Below are 13,729 nucleotides of genomic sequence, written 5' to 3'. Positions count from 1 at the left end.
GAAAGGAAGGGTGAGATCTAATTCTGTAATAGTCTCTTTCCATCAGAAGCAGCAGAGATAGAACACTGCAATCAGTTATTTTAGACACAAGAACAACTTCTTGCCTGCTCTTGCACATACCACAAATTTCCTTACTTACACTAAGTCCCATTTCTGTTATTTTCCTGGGAAAATCAGCTGATCATCAAGCTCCCACTATAATTTAATTAAAAGGGCAGTAGCTAAGTTTCACCATATGCAACTGCCAGATGCAATCACTGCAGTTGGAGTCTAAAGGCGAGATCCCTGCATGTACTGGAGCGTAGTTTTATAAGTGATGAAAGCTGTCACTTATGTCACAGATATTGCTGTAATGCATGGTGATATTACAGCTTCAGCAGCACCAGAATGTATTAATAATACATCCTGTGGAAGCATTTACAGCAAGTGAGCTTGGAATGCAATGTTTCAAGCATTTTTCTTGCAACTGCCTATTTATACATCAAGTCACTTCAGATACATTACATTAGTCTGTGTGGCATTATACAAGCTCTCACAGCCAATTTTAAACCTTCCAAAGTAGGAGGACTAAAAGACAACTAATTAAGGAGAAACAAAAACAGAACAGGAACCCTTCACTACTTAGGGCTGCTGGAATACGGAGCACTGCAGGAGAAGTACCTAGAAATTGTGCATCTCTGGAGGAGATTTTGCTCAATGCCTTTTAAAAGCCCATCAACCAACTCAGGAAAGTTTTCAAATATCCTTAACAAAACACAATGAACAACGACAATCTTTAAATCATCCCAGAAAAACTAAATTTAAAAAGCACACTGTGTGAAACACCATTTCAAAAGATCAAAGCAGAAGTTAATTCTTCCTTACCTTGTCCAGCTCCCTTCACGAGGACTTCAGAAGAAACGAGATCAGGCTATGGTATAGCTATGTCAAGATGATGAAGAAAGTTAATTAAAATGCATCAGGATTTCAGAAGAGGAGTCTGCAGTGCATGAACTGAAAGCAAGTGTGACATACAAACCAGCTTGTTTTCCTACAAAATAATATTGGCTGCAGCCTTGCAATCAACATTGGCTCCATTTACATTTAGGTAACGTCCCTCTAGCCAGGAGAGTTATTATTCACTTCTGTTAACACTTCTGAGATCAGAATTACTTTCTTACAGTACAGTAATAAAACAGAGATTGCTTTAGAAAAAAAAAAACAAACCCAAAACAATTAACCTCAGCATTCAAGTAGATGTTATACCCTGATTAATTACCAGCAGTAATTCATCATCACCTAGGAAAGGGCCTAGGAAAGCCCAGGTTTAAACCAGCTGAAAGAGCTGTCTTGGAAATTGCACCCAGCCTGACCAGCAGAGCCACGGCTGAGGCACAAAATGAGAATGGAAAAACCTAAGCTCTAAAGCTTTTTTTTTTTTTTTTTTTGGTGCTAGCTCTAAAGGTCTAGCACAAAGTCTTCAGAGACAAAAGGGTGAGAAGAGTCACTCAGAGGGGGTTCAGTTCTGAACCAGCAAAATGGAGTCACAGAACAAGGACATTTCAGCAAAATCAGTAACTGAGGGAGAAATTCAGCATTAAGCCTCTCCAAATATTTCTCTAACATAGCAGAATAACATCTGTTACAAAGTACAGACTTTTTTTTCCCTAAAAACTACAGAATAATCTTGATGCCAAATTCAGCCAGTAGCAGGATTTTTTTACTCTGTATTTTTCACAGTGGAAAACCTCAACAAGGCATTCCATGAGAATTTCTTTTTGATCTGAAGGATGTTGATCACTGATCTTCCCAAAGGAGTGAGAAGCATGGGAATTCCACATGGAGAAGAAAATTAAACTCTTCTTTCCTCCCACCCTCAGGCCAGTTCCAATTCTTGCCTCTCAGGCCTCAGCATCATTGCTATTTACTTTGCTGGTATTTTTCATACATTCTCAAATATTCTCAATTGTCTCTCTTTATCTCCATGGTTTCTAGAACTCCACAATTCTGGTTTTTTTATTGCTTGCACTTGAGAGCAGCTCTGCAAATACTTTAAAAAAGTAAGCAACGAGGACATCTGCCCGTTACAGACAAGACTCCAGACACCAGTACAGACAAGTCAGATCTAGACAGGAGGAATGAACAATCCAGCATGGCACAGTGGCCAGAAATGCCACTAAAATCCTCAAGCTTTTATCTACACATCATTCACATCCTTCCTCCCTCTTGTTTCTTCACAAGCGTCCATGAACTTAGCAACTCAAGGAAAAAACCCCAAAGCCAACAAATGGGACAGGAGCAGCCTCATGCTGCTCCAACTGGGAGAGCTGGCAGGGCATGAAAAGAAGAAGTAAGCTTGGTGCCCTGTATGTGCTTCTGAATTGTTCAGAGAATATCTGGAAAAACAGCAGCTTTAAGGGATAAACTGGAATGTTAGGAACAGAAAGGCAGGGAGGAAAAACTACTTCCCGCTGTTCAAGCATCTTATCCACAACAGAAGATACACAACCACCAAATAGGTTTTTCAGAGTGAAAAAAACAAGCCTCATTTTACTGGGGGGAATAAAATATTCACATTTTTGTTCTGATAGTTTCATTTATCCTGGCCTTGGAGGCTTGTGGCTATTGAAACATCACTCTTGGCCCACCATGGACAGAACAGCTCAGTTCAGAGTCCAGCACTCAAGCTGTGCCTGGAAGGTGGAATCTGGCCTTGGAGCTCACTTCTGTGCTCACTGTTCAAGCCTCATTGGTTTGTGTTTATGGGAACTGATGCTGTTCCAAGTACCCACTCCATGATGAGCCATTTAAACACCACATGCAGGGAGCCGAATTTGTCTTAATCCTGCTTATTCTCCCACACAGAGGAGTTTGCATCATGTTAGACCTGACTGTAAATGCTGCAGCAATTCCCATGAGCAAGAGCAAGCACAAAGCACTGGAGGAACAGACCACTTGTGCTGTGCTCTGCTGGCTCACATCTACACACCCACCCTGAGGCTCCAGGAACACACTCGTGCTGTGCTGCTCTCAGGATGTCTGGGGTTGTTTTTTGGTTGGGTGGTTTTGTTTTGGTTTTGTTTTCTATTTTATAATTTATAATTTGAAAACTACAATACCTTAAAGAAAGGAATTGAATCATTTCCAACACCCAGAATGAAAACTGAAGGTTGAAACCTCATTGTCTCCCTTCCCCAAACCAAACTGCCTGTTTTCCAGCAAGTCTCAGATGTTTTCTTATGGCAAGTTCCTATTAATCCTACCTTGTGCTAGAAAGACTCTGACACTACTCCCAGCTTTTGTATGACGAGCTGTGATTCATGTGCATCCAGTATTTTCCATTGGTGGGTAACACACACACTTACTTAAAATGAGGTTAATCATTTTAATTAGCGTGGCTTTCAAAACTAAGTAGGTTAACCTGAATTCTTGTGCCTATATACAAGAGCCCAAATTTCAAGCTTTACATGGGTTATCTGATTTTTATGTCTAAATTAAGTTGTCAAATGGGCATGGTGGACAGCTGCACCTCAAAGCAAGGAATTCAGAGCCAGTTTGTGCCAAACAGTTCCATCAATATGGTCACAGAAGAAAAAATATTTTAGTTTTCAGTCAATCTGCCTCAGCACCAAACTCATTAGGCAACAGGCAGGCAGAATGCCTTGCCTCACACAGAGCTCCTAGAGCTGGTGCAGCTGGATGAGAAGCAGTGCCCAAATTACACACATTTCTTTAGTTAGTCACCACAGGACAGTTATTCCACTGGATCCAAATACACCCCCAGGTGTAAATGGGCAGCAGCTCATCTCCCACTGCACCAGGACTCTGCTAACCCTCCAGACAGCACACAGAGATCACCTGGGCACCTTGTGGACTTTGCAGCACAGCCACCTTTGTCTCATCAAAGTTTATCACTGGGACACATGAGACCCTAAAATCACAGCTGGCCCCCTTCAGAGCATGGAATCATCCACCTGAAGTTACTTACAGGTTGATTTCTTGTTTGTTCAAACTCATCCGTGGCAGAATATACAGAATTGTACTACCTTGAAGTGAAGAACAATGCTGAGTTTTGTTGTTTGAAGCAGTGAAGTGCTTGTGTAGAGGTGACAGCAGCTCCACTGCATCCAGTGTCCAAACCTGTGGACATTCAGTGCCATGAATTTCTGCACTCAAAGAGCAACCAGCTGAGACACCAGGGCTTGTTTCCATAAAAATACAGGGAAGCCAACAGCAAAGACATCCAGCCTTCGCCAGGAGCCATCTCTTCTCCAGCTCCCAAAGCCCACAGTAACAAATAATGGAGCAGAAGTTCACTACATGTTTCCCCCCCATTGCTACATTAAAAAGATAGACTTTAAACAGTCCAGCCCTCAGCAGACAGAGCTGTAATATTTGTGTGCTTACTGTGGCTCCCAAACACAACATTAGTGATGTCAGACACAGCCACGCACTTGCCCAGGCAAGACTCAAGTTTACGTCTCTATAGAGCCAGAAATTAATAGCCTAACACTTGTTTTCCCATGATTCAGAAGTTTTCAGGAATTGTTACAATGTACTAGGAGGAGCAATGAAAGGCCAAGTAAAAAAAAAAAAAAAAAAAAATGGATTAAGAAAACTCTTAGTACAGCAAGACTTGAAAACACACTTATCACAGCTGTAATTACAAGCCTGAACGGCCACAGCTGATCCCTAACCTCAAACACTTCTGCACTCCCATTCAGCGAGTTTGCATTAGGGAAAAAAATCTTTACTGGGGCCTTATTAAACAAACATTTCCTTGTTCTCATTTTAAAGGTCCTACTCGTTTAACCTGTCTTATACAGAAAGAGTCAAACCATGACATTACAAAATTGGAGCTTAACTACCTCAAAGTCCTCAGGTTGTTCAGATATTCAGAGGTCTTTCTGCTGAATTGTTTCAGGGAGAGAAATATTTACCTCCTATTTGACACTGGCAACTCCCCACTCACTCCCTCCAGGAACTGTTGAGATTACTTTATCCAGAAATCCAGACTAGAAATTTTCTTCTGTAATGTCTATCAAACTGGGGATTTTGCAGTGTATTTATTTGGTTTATGATACTGTCAAAGAGGTCAAAGTGGTTACTGTGGGGAAAAAAGCTTACATTTGGCAGGCACTCAAGCAGTGCCTTTCAAAAACCAGGAGTATTCCCTACGCCTAAGGAATTTTCCCCTGGGATTGACTGTGACACAGCCTGGCTGCAAATTCTTTAGGGCGGGTGTTTATTTTTAAATTGGACTAACAATGATGCCAGCTGAGGTAGCCAAGTATGAAATTAATATGGATTTAAAAGCTCAAACTTGGCCAGTTTGGGGATGTTTTATTTCAGTCCTTCTCTTTGATACCAATCATGGAGGGAACAGAAAAAAGGCATTAAAATATTGTTCTGATTGTGTATGCACAGTGGATGGGACAAACTGAGTTTCAAACCCTAGACACATCAGGCTCAAACAAGAGAATTTTGCTGGCAAACACAAGAAAGCTCTGGAAGGGGTTGCCTGGGGGGGTCTCTACCCATAGCCACTACACACCATGAGTTTGGGTCAATGATTTTGGAATTCTTGGCCAAAGCAGGCCGGCATGGTTCAAACCTCTGTTCTGTGTCAGGGGTGGGAACACAGAAATCATCCCAGGTTTAGGAGATTTATGGCTGGCATAGAGACCTCCTCAGGACCCCAGTTCTGTTCACTGTGGAGCTCTGATTTTATTTAAAAAACCTGAAAAATTAGAATTATTTTCCCTTGGCTTAAACTAACATGACAAAAATAATTTGAGCTGCTCGGAAAATGTTGTGTGTTTAGCTGCTTGATCCATAAGTGGAAAAAAGCTAATTACACAACCCATTTAGGCATTTAATGTCCCAGGGCCAAGTCACTCTATGGCCACAGAAAGCATTAATAAACATGGCTTATCTCACTTTATGAAAGTTGTGATTACCATTTTTCAATAACTGCAGCTATCAGCAGCATTTCACCTCTCCTACCTTATGAAACTGAACCCAAACAGCAAAACCTATTTGAATTCAGCTCAGATGTGAATTTATTGGGAATATGTTCTCTTTTTGCTCCAGTGTAAAATGTCAAAATTCAGGGCTGGATTTCTCAAAGTGCAGCACATCAGGGCTCAGCTGGGAACAAACAGGAGCAGCCAAGCACATGAGATCAAATAAACCTCTAGTTTGATGCCTAAATGGGAAATAAATATTCAAGGATAAAAAAAAAAAAAAAAGAGAGAACACAAAATAAGCCTGCCTGCTCATTTTCACAATTGTTACATTTGTAGAAATGGTCCACTTTGTATTTCAGCTACAGAACACACAAGAAATATTTAGGAAGTTTCTTCAATGGAATAAAAATCATCTTAGTACTACGTAGTTATAGTCCAAATCCCATTATATCAATGGCAAGACTTTATAATATTATGCATATATGGCATAATTACATAATATATATATGCTTTAAGTCATATATGGGTTATTGATATCCCACTTTTGAAATGTCACCAAGCTGTTGGCTCCCATTCAATACCAACCAACTGCCTCTTCCTTGTTCTGAAGGCAGACAAAATAATTTTAAGTTGGTAGCAAACCCTCATATTTCAACTATGAGTCAAAGTGAAGAGATTCCCAAAAAGAAAACAAAATGAGTAACTTTTCATGCCACAGAGACATAATGGTTACAGTATAATGTAGCATATAGGTGAGCTTTATGAATTATGTGATAAATTATCTTCAAATGTACATATTCCAACTGTGTATATATATATATATATATATAAAATATATATATACATCACCAGCCTTTTATATGCTTAGTTTGATACAAAAACATGCTGGGTAATACAGGAAGGTCTAAATACCAACTTAACTTGTAATCCCTGTTTGCATTACCAAATTATGACAGGAATTTTTAAAGCATTTTTACCACATTAAAGCCACTGCTAAGACCATCATGCCAGCTCCTTTTCCTAGAAAACTTCCAAAATTTAGAGTGGCTCATCCAATGTATGCACACAAGATTAGCTCGAGGTTAAGTCTTATGATTCTAAAAGTTTTTCAGATCAAAAATATTCAGATTTTTATCAAACTCAAGAAAGAGATCCCATTCTCACAAGAACCTTATCTCAGGTGAATCCATTTCAGAATCCACACTACTCAGGCCTAGAAATATTAAAAAAAAAAAAAAAAAGGAACTAACAAGAAAAAAAATAAGCAATTTCCCTAAGCATTTCCATAGCTTGCATAAAGACATCAATTACCATAGCTTGTCTTCTAAATTAATGATTCACAGTGATGGATTATTCATGCAAGTCGGCCAGCTGAACATTATACTTTGACTCTGGGGAGAAAGTATAGCATGTCTTAATTAACTAGATTTTGTATATGCCAAAAGATACCCAGGAAAACTTTATTTCTCTAGTCAAGCAGGTAAAATGTGAGCAAACAGAACTGATGGTAATCAAAATATGTAAAAATCTTCAATAGTCTCAGAATCCACATTTAAAGTGAACGAGCAGGAGCACATTGCCTCAAGTGAGCTCTGTAAAATAGATCCAAATTGCCATTTTGTTGAATGAACTGACTTTAGATCTGCTCCATTTAAGCAAGAAAAAGATGGAAATTTCACATTAATATGCTGCTTCCTGCCTCGGCACAACCTTGCAAGGCTTCAGTGATGGCACAATTTCTTGTTTCTAAAGGATATCAAGTATTTTCTTGACTGAAATGCAACTCAACACTGAAATTTTCTGTGAGTGAATGATAGGTTATTATTCCAAATATTTTCCAAATGAATGCTGTGTTCTAATGGCCTCTCTGAAAATACATAACATTTATGCGTTGTGCAAGCCCACTGATTCTATTTGTTACTTTGATCAGGATGGTGTAAAATAGCCTTACAATTCCAACAATACCTGGGATTTGCACTTATTGGCTTTCAAAGTGTTCTTCAATCATGGTATTGAAAGATTTACAAAATAAAAATGGGAATGCCATGATAAATGTTGCAATTTATCCCTCAAGTAAGTAATAGGAACGATCCAGTGTCTCTAAAAATCCATACCTGCTCTGAGCCAGCAAAGATCACCAAGGCTGATGAATGAGATGCCCAGCTAGTTGCTTACATGGCTTCTATAGACTGAGGGTGTTAAATCACAGTCAAACACACCTTTATCTTTAACAAACTAACCCCAGATGCTTCCCAGCCATTATGAGTAGGAAGAGTCTGTTTTCATTTTATACTGGAGAAACGTAGGTTAAGTAAAGAGTAAGTGACTACCAAAAGATGTAAAAACAAGGAATTTTTTTTACCTTCTTCCCTTAAAACTACTCTATCCATTGGTGTTACCTTCTCTGAGCTCCTGGGATAATCCTAGAGTCTTGGAAAGCAAAAAATTAATGTTGTCCTTGCTCTCTTAGTGCTTCAGCAATATTCCCAGGGATTCTTCCAAAGCCCTACACTTCCTAATGAATTAAGTAATAACTCCAGGATAGGATAGTTACATGGGTAAGGATTAGGAAAGGACGGTGCAAATCAATTCAATTGGTCTCTGCCAATGCTGAGATGACAAATAGTGGGAACACATTTCCAGACCTCTATCTCCACAGGGATTTTACTAAAGGTAACAAAGATCCTTATGAGACCCAGCTCCTTGTTACAATTCTTAGATGCAGATTTGAATTTCTGCTGCTTTTCTCCCCTTCCAAATATGAGATGTCCTCGTGTTCTTCTTGGGAAATATGCTTCAATCACTTCAAGAACTTGTTTGCATTGTGACTGAGTGAAAGCTTGTCCCTTTGCAGCTAAAGGGTATTTTGCTGTCACTTCATGTATGGGGACCTGCTATCTGTTATGTCAAATCCACAAGTGCACTGTGGTTTAATATTGCATGCACATTTTCCTCCTTCACATTTCTTCTATATGATAAACTACTAATGGCATTTTTTTGCTTCATGCATATCATCCCCTCAAAATAGATCTACTTACAGTCAATTTGATTCTTACTCACTGTCATGGGTATCTTATCTGCCCTGCTGCTCTATATCTCCTGTAATTAAATATTTCTGCTTGCTTTTTTTCTGATATTTGTTTTCCTTGGTATCTTCCCCTATATCTAATTTCCTGCTTTCTTTAGTATTTTAACAGAGGCATGGTAGGAAAAACAGATGGGAACTGTCAACTACAGATGATGCCAAGTAGCTTCTGAGCAAGCGGAGACTCCAACAGCTCCAAATTCCCCATGGGGTTTGGTGACACCAGGACATTCCCTGTGCCTCAGAGACGTGGGGAGGACAAATCCAAGGCTCTGTCCCTGCAGCCAACTCAGAGCAAGCAGAGCTGGTGCCTGCAGTGACCGCAGAGGTGAGGGTGAGCTGGGGAGCTGCGGCCAGGCGCGCACAGCACAGGACTCCAGGAGGAACAACCACGAACAATTACAGCCACAGAGCACCACCAGCACAGCTCCGAGTCCTTGTGGCGGTGCAGAAGTCAGGAGCCCCGGGGGATAAAAGCAGCAGGGATTTGTGAGCACAGCAGAGCATGGAAGGGCAGGTCCCTGAGGACAGGCCTGGCCATGGAGGGAGGAGGATAAAGCAGGCCAGCGGATCAAGAGGGAAGAGATGCAGAGAATGACCAGAGGCAAAGGCAAGGAGCCCTCCCATGCTTTCACTATCACCAGTTGGGGACAACACATAATCCCAATCTGTCACACTTCAATCAGCATTACCGCAGGATGGAAATGAGATCACAGCAACCACAGACCAGAGCAGCGCTGAATTAAAGGGTTCAGCTCTCAAGCTCCCAGGTTTCATTTCCAACCGCTGCATGGCTGCCCTTCCTAACCCTTGGCTCACTTCCCTCCAGATTCTCAGCCCCTGCTGTCCTCTTCTTCCCAGCTCTCCTGGGACAGACACAACCAGGAGAGCAGATGTGCTGATGAATCCTGTGACAGGACTCATCACAACCAGAGTCCCTTGGCACAGAAAAAAGAAGCTGCTCCATAGCACATGCAGTCATGAAACAAGATCTTGTTTGTCACTCTAGACCAAGGAGGTGTAGAAGGCACATTAAGCATTAATCTAAAACTCTTCTGTCATCTTCAACTCAAACTCAAGATCTGTCAAGTGTTAGCTGAATCCTTATTTTAGAAGTGTGGAGTCAGCTTTGGTTTTTTAATTTTTTTTTTAAAATCAAAATCCCACCCTCTGCCTGTAATGTTACTGTGAATAAACAATGTTACTTTAGGTTTTTATTTACCATATGCAATTGCACATGTTTTAAAGATAAAATAGAATTACTACAGTGTTTTAAAAGTCCATATCCAGTTTAATAGGAGACTAGTTTATTCCTCTTTAGTACTTGCAAGAGTCATTAGACATCTTTCAACTCCCACTAATTACTTTGTTTTTGGCAGACATTAGTGTTTCCTCCTCCTGCTTTTTTGAATAAATCTGAAATTAACAAGTCAATAAACTGACATATTTACAGTAAAAATAACTCGGTTCCCCTGTCTTCTTCCTCCCACTTCTCATCTCTCCTAGCAGATGAAAAGGTCATCATTCACCTACAGGCTTTACACACACTGGTGGGGACTTGGGCACTTTCCCTTTGCATCAACCTCATCTCAAGTTGAGGACCTGATGGTACAGAAGCCGTTCCTGTCGTCTTAGGTTTTGATTAATTACTTTAAATAGCTTAGAAACTGGAGCAATGCTTCTTTTGAGAAAAAGATATCTGAGAGAGAAAACATGAGTTGCTTCAGTGAACTCCAATTGCTGTGTGAAGTACACAGTCATTAAATGCTCCAGGAGCTGCTTTAATTTAAACGTGGGAAAGAAAAGCATTGGGAAAGGGCAGTTTTGGTGTACCAATTAAAAAATGATGCCTTCAAACTTTAGACCTTTCTTTCCAACTTACATAACTGAGATGTATGGGGAAAACTAGGGCAGCAAACATCACCTCAGACATGGAGACAGTCCCCAAACCCAGGCACTTGGCTGCTGTGCCAGGGAAGGAGGAGATCTCCAGTGGCTGAGTGATGCTGAGGAGTTCCGACAGGCTGTCTTTGGCAAAGTACCCACGCTCTTAACACTACCTTGACATGCCAAGGGCACTTAAAAAAATCACAGTGAAAAGTACATGTCCAAGCCCTCCAGCTCACTCCAAACCTCCACAGGAGAATCAAGGCTGGAATGGAATTGCTGCTCAGACAGTACTGGATGCAAAACGCAACTGGTGAGCAGAGTTTGGGCATTTTGTCTTACTGCAAAGGGAATTAAATCTGCTTTCTGTGGTATCTGAGCAGAATTCTCAGAACTTTTGCAAAGGCAAAACAAAGCCTTTAGTATGTTGTGCAGAAAGGTTAAAAAGGAAATGAGAGTTCTCTTTTCTGAGATGAGGATTTCCCCCCAAAACCTACTCCGCACACAGAAACATGCATGACAAAATTAGAGGAAAGGAAAAGCACGGGAACTGCAGCTCTTCCAGAGTCTGGGGAGATCACTGCTGGCTAACAAGCACTTGGTTTGTACATCTGACACCCCCCTGCACATATGGCACAGCTTCAGTTTTGATTGGGACAGAATAGATCTTTCCAGAAGCGGCAGATTGTCCATTTGGCCCACCAAGCCATCACGGGGTTGGAACTGTCAGACTCACACGGCAGAGCATGAACAGAGAGCATTATTAAGCAATTATTTCTTTATTTGTAATGATGAAAGACTTCAGGGCTGAAGTACACAAAGTTCATAAATTAGTGCAAAGACAGTCAGCCTATAAATTGGAAGCTAGTTGGTTAAAACGAAATACAACCACATTGTTTTAACTTTCTTCTTCTAGACAGTAAATTACTTGTCATTATTGATTCTTCCTGAAAGAAGAGTCTCAAGGTCTGCAAAAATATTTCTCAAGAATTATCATAATATTTAAACACTGAACTAAACCCAAAATCCTTTACAACACAGGAGGTCAAATCTCATTAACCCCAAAGCCATACACACATTTAACTCATTAGCCTGTATGAATAAGAAATTTCCTCTTTTCCCATCTCACAGCTACAGCTGCTCTGCAATGACTCCAAAAGCCCAAAAAGGACATGGATAACTCACACAGCTTTTATCCCATTAGCCACGGTCTGCAGTTCTCATAATCATTAGCTTTGAAGTGCATTAAACAAACCAGAACATGACCTTAGAGCTGATATTTTAATCACACCACATAAGAACAATTCTTTATCACAGATACTTCATTAAGGCCACCAAACGAGATGCTATTGAGAACTACCCAAGCCACAAGCAGGCAAGGAAATATTCTCACATTACTTTATAGCTACAGACTTTCTCCAACACAACGTTCCTAGTGACTGCACTGAGGTATTTACACCTGAAATAAACACATTCTTAATGGGATCAATACATCTGTACATCCCTGTCATTTTGTACTGCTTCAATGCCAAGTACAGAGGGGAAAGAAGCACCAAAAACTACCCTGTTATTACTGAACTATGGGATTTTTTTATTTTTTTTTTTTGTCTTGAAGCGGCTACAGCTTTATGTCCTGGACTATTTCACAAAGACGTTGACAGAAAATGTGTTCTCCTGTCAATTTCGTAATTCAAGACTCAGAAAGTATTTCCCTCCCTCCTGCAGGGATACATGGTATGTTATTTCCCCCACCTCTACGTTCTGCTAATGTTTAGTCATCCAGTTCACAAGACCATGCTGGGAAGACACAAATTAAACCCAAAAAATTTTTAAGGGATTCCTAAATTAAACTACTGTTTTTTCATACATACAAAATATGTATATATTCATAAAGACACATTTATCACTAATTACAGCTGACTATACAGACATCTTTCCCTACCATCTGCCCATTATATTGTATCAGAGACATGCAAACCATATAGAGAAAACCAAATATTAACTTTGAAAACCATGCTTACACACCAATTTTTAACGTTATTTTGAACACACAGCTTAATTCAGATAAGGACAGCCTGAAGACTCAGTATAGGACAGATGTACCCTATATTAATTCAGCCTGTGCTTTACACAGACAGAATAATGTATTGCCCACACAGAACACAAATTGCTAGAAATTATTTTAAAAGGTATTCAGGCATGCCAACAATGTGTCTTCACTGATGATGAGCAGCCCAAAAAACAAATCTGAAATTTTGAGAAGTAAAACATTAGTCGCAGAAGCCTTTAAAGAACAGGGAGCAGTCAGATCTTGCTGTGAAGAATTCTACCAGCACTAACCCATTTTCATTGCTACATGCTGTGATACACAAGGTTATAAACTGAACTAAGCTACACATAAATACAACATTTACATCCACAGAATAAATTTCAAGAGAGTCATTACAATAGTGCTCCTAGAACTGTTCACCCCGAATACAAAAGGAGATGACTGACGCGTTCATGAATAACTTTCATCTACACGTGAGCAAATCCCTGACAACGGTGGATGAAGAGACAAACTCAAAGCAAATTTAAAAATCCCAACTCAAATTGGACTAGAGGATGTGAAAATACAGGACAGACAGTCTCATGAGGTCAAATTTTGGAACTCATGACTGCCTTTAACAGGAAACTTTACACTGCCACAAGCCTTCACATTGCATTACATCTTAGGCTGTCCTATGCAATTCTGTAGACAACCCACACCTTAGAAAAATAACCCTCAACCATTCCTGCTCCCTCCCTTCCCTTGGCAATTATTCCTCAT

The 13,729-nt window shown here is 40.2% G+C and overlaps 1 protein-coding gene across 3 annotated transcripts in view; it reads right to left on the bottom strand.

The window, feature by feature from the left end:
* The window catches only part of SERPINI1 (serpin family I member 1), a 44,391-nt gene that overhangs the window by 28,979 nt on the left and 1,683 nt on the right, over positions 1-13,729 (bottom strand). The window contains exons 1-2 of one of the 3 annotated variants that reach the window (XM_041406054.1): positions 3,968-4,014; positions 865-921 (exon numbers count right to left, since the gene is read on the bottom strand). The exons of 1 other annotated variant lie outside the window; for it this stretch is intronic. The gene's annotated coding sequence lies outside the window, so the exon portion shown is untranslated. Of the gene's footprint in view, positions 1-864; positions 922-3,967; positions 4,015-13,729 lie in introns of those variants that run through there. One more of the 3 variants, XM_041406055.1, reaches the window with a different exon arrangement.

Source organism: Onychostruthus taczanowskii, unplaced genomic scaffold (assembly GCF_017590055.1).
Source record: "Onychostruthus taczanowskii isolate IOZ18803 unplaced genomic scaffold, ASM1759005v1 scaffold24, whole genome shotgun sequence".
In the NCBI taxonomy this organism is placed as follows: Eukaryota; Metazoa; Chordata; class Aves; order Passeriformes; family Passeridae; genus Onychostruthus; species Onychostruthus taczanowskii.
The sequence above is the reverse complement of the archived record's forward strand: the minus strand, read 5'-3'. Positions and strand labels throughout refer to the sequence as shown.